We start from the raw sequence: 6000 nt of genomic DNA, 5'->3' as shown, positions 1-6000 counted from the left end.
GCTGGCACAAAGTTCCTGGGCAGGACTCAATCTGAGCTACTCAGTGAAGGTATCTGTGTAATCCAGTGCAGGAGAGGTGCAGACACAGAAATGAAACAGCTACACAGGGAAATCACATGTGGTGCAAGAAACTTCCTCTTTGAAAAGAGAGTATCCCACCGGCCGCAGGGCTGCTCCTCACCCATCTGCCTGCAGGCAGTGGGTCCAGGCTCAATGGGGTCTCCTGGGTGCCTCAGTCCAGCCCTTTTACTGGCTACCTCAGGGTCCCATAGCCCTGCTCCCACAGACCCTTCCAAAAACTTCTCAGGTCTGTCTCACTCCTCTCTCCCTCCAGATCCTGCGGTGGTTTTTGACTAAAACACCCCTGGTTCACCTGCCCAAGCCCACCCCACGATGCTCTTTCATCATGAATCACTTTTGCCTTGAAATCTCTCCACTCATTACCTTAAACTGACCCAACTGCAACGATCTTGCTGTTGAACCCCACCAACAGACCTTTCAGATCTGACCAAGTTTCTGAACCAGCCAGATGTGGCTTGTTTCCCTTCTCCTCCAAACCTTTCCTGCTACCCTGCTCTGAGCTACACTTTCTCACTGCTTTCTAGGATGTGAAGTGCCTTGACGTGGACAGTGCAAACAGTCCTAGGGGTAAAAAGGTCTTCCTGGAGCTGCATGGAGAAGACTTATTCCTGTCTCTGGCTAGGTCAGGCAGGGTCTTTGGGTGTGGTAGGGAATTCCCTGGATGCTCCTGATTTTGGGCCATAATCCCAAGGCTGGCTCGTTCATACTCGCCCAGTCTCCTGTCCCTGAAGATGTCACCACCAAGCTCTTGTCTGAGCCCTTTTTCAGCTCACACACTGTTGCAGGGCTTCAAGCTTCCACGAGTTTTGGCTGCCTGTGCTGTTGCAGCTGTCCTGGGCAGCCCCTCTGTCAACTCTGTGGTTTATACATCCTCTCTCTGTATCCCTGGACAGAGGAACAAGGTTGCTTTATGGTCCTGGGAACAGGTGCTGTCACCCAGGGTGCTCCTCATCACCTGGCTAGGGCCAGTTGGCCCAGAGGTCCATGGCAGGTCTTTTCCCAGGAACCACCATTCTCAGCACTGCAGGACAGTGTTTGGTGTATCTAGCTGCATTACTCCACTAGAGCAGCAACACTGAGGGGTTTCTGGAAGCTAGCTCTCTCCTAAGATCCATTCAGGAACATCAGTACATCAAGTCCAGCTGCCTCACATACAGCTGTTGTGAGATTAATGGGGTAAAGTCATCTAGCAATTTTGCAGCAAGGGAGCAGCCACACTAAGCCATGCCCTCCCTATTTCTTTGGCAGTTCCCTGGGCTTTGGGGAGCCAGGCTATTTTTGTCCCTGTGAAGCCAGCAAAGGTGCAAGCACTCAGGAGAATGGCCACAGTCAGCACTCACTGGGTAATGTCCTCATAAAATCCCAGCATTAGAGGTGGATGCTCTCACTGCCTCTCTTTGCCATATGAAAGAAGCAAAAACAGTGAAAGAAAACAGCTAAGCTTCAAAAATACATGTGATGCAAGAGGCTTCCCATTGCAGCTGATAAAGGTATTTCTTTTCCCCTAGCCTGAAATGCACAGGGACCTAACAATCTGTGGTTTTTTTCTTCCCCCTTAGTAATTTATCATTTTTTTAGATTTGCTGTCTTGTATAGCATGCACTAGCAAAATGCTGAAGAAATACTGAAATCCCTATCTCTTACACAGTAATAGAGCTGCTAGTTCAACTGCTGATGCCTTACTTTACTGGGAACCACACAGCAGAGTTCAAGTGAGTGAAGGTTTCTAAGGGACTGTCAAGTAACACAGCAACTCATGAATCCAAACTTGGCATGGCGTGATCAACAGGAGGTGACAAGGTCCAGCTCTGTGAGGCCACTCACTGTCTTTCCAAGAGTACATCACGTGTGGGCTGCACATACTCTGTGGACACCACTCTAGTCCTTGCAGTCGGACAAGGTCTCACAAAACGATCTCAGCACACCTTCGATGCTTTGTAATATGGATTTCCTGCTATAGCAGTCGACGTCTACATTTTTTCACATGATAAAGCCAGCCAGCCACATACCTTCTTCTCAATGGGGCTGAGGCCCCAGGGCAGTTGATTTGATCATTGTAAACATGATGGATGGGCCCTTGCCTGAAGGGGTCAGTCCTCAATGAACTAACAGGACTCAGACCTTCAGATTGAAGAGAGAAAACCCCAAACCACCTTCAGTTTATGATCAGTTTTACGTCTGATAGGGAAGAACATTGAGAGCTCAAAACCATTCACAAAACCACAAGGAAAGGAGAAGCAGCTGTGGCTTTTGAGGATCAGACTTTGTGGAAAGCACTGCTAGCATACCCACCACATTCCCTTACAGTAAAGCCTATTCCTATTGCAGACCTCACAAATAACAGAAATATATTTGGGGCTTATTCCTGTCCCCACCCCATACGTGTCCTTGAGGGAGCCCAGTGTGAGGTGTACCTATGGATCATCAGACATGGCCATGATGATGGGCGTGGGCTAAGGCCATGCTGGGATGTCATCCCACAGGTGTTGGGTCAAGATCAGGCATGGAGAGGGTAACCCAGCCAGGGCCAGCCCCAGGATGGCCAGGGAGGGGTCTGCTCCCTGCACAGCACCAGCACATGACCCTGTGTGATCTGGGGGGCTGCATCTCCACATGCTGCTGCTTCATCTCCAGGATGCAGTATCTGCCTCAGTAAGGGCTGCAGCCTGCACTACTGGAGAGCAGAGGCTTTTCTGGCAGAGAGCTGGAAAATGCCCACAGGATGCTGGATAAAGCCCAGCCTCGAGCCCTGCTGTGGGGTCTTCCACATTAACTCCATCAACATTCCCAACCCCATCAGCTCTGAACCTGCTTCCATGCAGGGATCTTGCAGTGCTATCAGGGACAAAAAGGCCAGTGCACCATGCCACCTTGAACTTAGGAACCCTCCAGCCCCTTCCCTGAGGTGACAATAAAACCCAGACATCCCAGTCCCCTACGGCACTTCTCCACCAGAGCTGGGGCAGAACCCCTGACCTATGGGCAGAAGGAGGGCAAGGGGAGCCCCAGTAGTGCCTGGCTGCAGAGGGATCCCTCCAGGGTGACAGCCTGGTCGTGAAGGAAACATCTGGGAGGTATACAGGGATCTGCGCTGGCCTGGAAGAGGGGTGGCATTGGGGCATCTTTGCTGTCACCCATTTGGCCGCAGCAGCCAAGGCAGGGACTCCCTCTGCTGGCACTGGCCACCCGAGGATGACATCTCTGTTCCCAAGGTGGCTTACAGAGCCACCAGGTCTGCCTGTGGCCTGGCCTCCCCCAGGAGAGGTGGGCTGAGAGCAGAGGTGTGACAGGGGACAGCTCGGCAGGGTACAGGGCTCCCAGAAGGGCACTGCTGGGTGCTGGGCAGAGCTGTGGCAGGCCCTGGGGCTGGATAACCATCCCTCCTTCCCCTCCGCCAGCCTCTTTGCAGGGGAGGGAGCAGGACCTGCTGCCTGCTCTCCACAGTCAGCATCTCCCCACCTTTCTGAGTCCATCTGTGCATGCCCCCTTGCCATGCCCCCCTCCCCAGAAGCATGGACCGAAGCCAAGCAAGTCTCTCTGCCCCAGCACTGCCACCTTGACACGGGTCCCTCTGCAGTGACAGCCAGCCCACGGCCCCCCAGCCCAGCCTGCCCAGCCCATCTGACTTTGTGCTGCAGCCCACACCTACACCACAGACACCCCCACTTCCCTCCACTCTCAGAGTGCAACCCTCTCCCATCTGGCTGCACACTTGCTGACAGCCCAGAAAGATATTTTTAGCACACAAAATTGGACATAAGCAGTTTGCAGCTGGGAGAAGGGTGGAGTAAGGCTGGAGGGATGTGGGATGCTGCATATTGGTCTGAGGAAGATGTGCTCAGAAATGGGGTTTCCAGCTCTGACCTCTGAGTCGTTCCACATCTGCTCCAACCGTCTTCAGCACGTCCCACCCTGGTTCTTGGACAGGGAACCTGGCTAAGCCCAGGAGGTGGAAATTGTAAATTTGGAGCAGCATCTCAGGCCAGGCTAGCTTTGCTCCAAACCCGCTGCCTGAAGGTGCCGCTTTCAGGGCAGGCTCTCTGCACTAATTCCAGCACTTCTGACATGCTCTCTCTGCCTCAGAGTTCCATTCCCACATCCCCTGATCTGCCCTCTGGCAGGAGTGGCAGCATATTGTGCCTGTGGTCTGTCATGCTGCCTGAGAGGAGGCTCTCTGTCTCCTAGACAAACGCTTCACCCTGCACCTCCTTCATTGCACAAGCCTCTCAGCATTGCTCCTGTTCAAATGGTCCACCCAACCCCATGTGCTGGCCGCACATGTCACAGCTCTCCATAGGCAGATGATGGAGTACATGTGTTTGGTGGAGTCAAGAGTGTCTCCTTCCATACACGGGTCTTAACTAAAGAGCTTGGCATTTCCCCTTTTCAGCTCTCAGCCTGTACAGCTTCCAGAGGAAAGCAGATCCTGAGGAACTGCCTATACCACCCAGGGTAGCTGGGAACAGAGAAGTGCCCAAAATATCCTGAGCCCAGAAGGAACCTGATGAATAGGGAAGAAGAAGCCAAGCAGCTGTTTCCCCGTGAAATGGAACCAGTGGACTGGTGGAGGAGGGGAAGGTGGCACAGGTAGTGGTGTTAACTGGCCTTCTGGGGGCTGTACAGCCCCATCGTCCTGCCTGGTGTTGCACCCATGTTGCCTGGATGCGCTGCTGCCAGGGTGACCCTGAGCTGGCACAGCTCCTGCCAGACCCATCCCAGGATGCCTGGCTGCGTCCTGGCCATGTGGTTGTCATTGGCAGAGCTCTGTGCCTTCCCAAAGCAGCCTGCCTTGCACATGGGTCACTGGAAAGCCAAGGTCTTAGCTGGACCCCTGCTCACCCCTTTCCTCAATGTGTGGCCCCTGCAGAACCCCCTGAGAACCTGCTAGCTGCCCCCCAGCCTTCAGCCTCTGACCCAGGCTTGTCATGGTGCAGTACTGTTCCCCACAAAGGTTGGGCAAGTGGACGAGAAGGAGGGAGGAGGGCATTGCATCCTGGTAAGTCAGTGTGAGTGGTGGGGACAGCACGGTGCCCAGGGAACAGCTGCCCTTTGTTGTATAAATACGCACATGAAGTCATGTGCATTTCAGCCAAGGGGAAAGATCCAGAGCAGGTCTACAGCAGTGCCACAGCTGAGCTGGGGCAAAGGGCAGGTTCCATCTCATGCAACAACCTCCCATGGGGAACCCCCACTTAGCCTGGCCTATTCCCCCTTGGCCAGCAGAAATCCCACAGAGCCCAGGGCCATGAGGCAAGCAGGCTGGGGAGGCAGGTTCCCAGATGGGAGGCAGTAGGGAGGGAGGGTGGATGCTGCTTCACCCCTGCCACAGAGGAAGTCAAGTCTCTGGCTGGCACTGGGAGGAGGATATCAGCCTCCCTTTGGGGAGCCTGGTGAGACAGTGCTTATGATAGTCCTTCTTGGTGAGAGTCCAGGCTACAGGGCATGTACACGTATGCTCCTGAATATCCCATAAGAAAGGACTCGCCATGCATCATGGTGTGACTTACATCCCAGGTGTCTGACTGGTGGTGACACCCTTGGTTCACCCACAGCCTGCAGAACTGGGTGCCTCCTGGCTGTAATTACCCCAGGAGACCAGTTTGTCCAGTGCTGGTGCAATCAGCTACTGTAGAATAAGGGCTCAGCAGGGTGGGGTGACCAGCCACACATGACACAGGTGGACAGAAATTAGGCCATGGTAATCAAAGGTATTAATGTGTTGTGGTGGTATGCAGGCGCTGCCTGGGAACAGGACTCCCAATGTGCAGGGCACAGGAGGATCAAAGCTCTGCCCCATTCATCTCAGCTCTGCCTTTTGCTGGAGCTGGCAGAGATCCCAGGTCAACGCAGCACTGTTGCCACTTGTCCTAGCTCAAGTATCACTTGCTTCTGCTGCTGCTGGCCTCAGACCATCAGCCT

Source organism: Falco naumanni, chromosome Z (assembly GCF_017639655.2).
Source record: "Falco naumanni isolate bFalNau1 chromosome Z, bFalNau1.pat, whole genome shotgun sequence".
NCBI classification, from domain to species: Eukaryota; Metazoa; Chordata; class Aves; order Falconiformes; family Falconidae; genus Falco; species Falco naumanni.
This window is presented reverse-complemented; position numbering follows the sequence as displayed.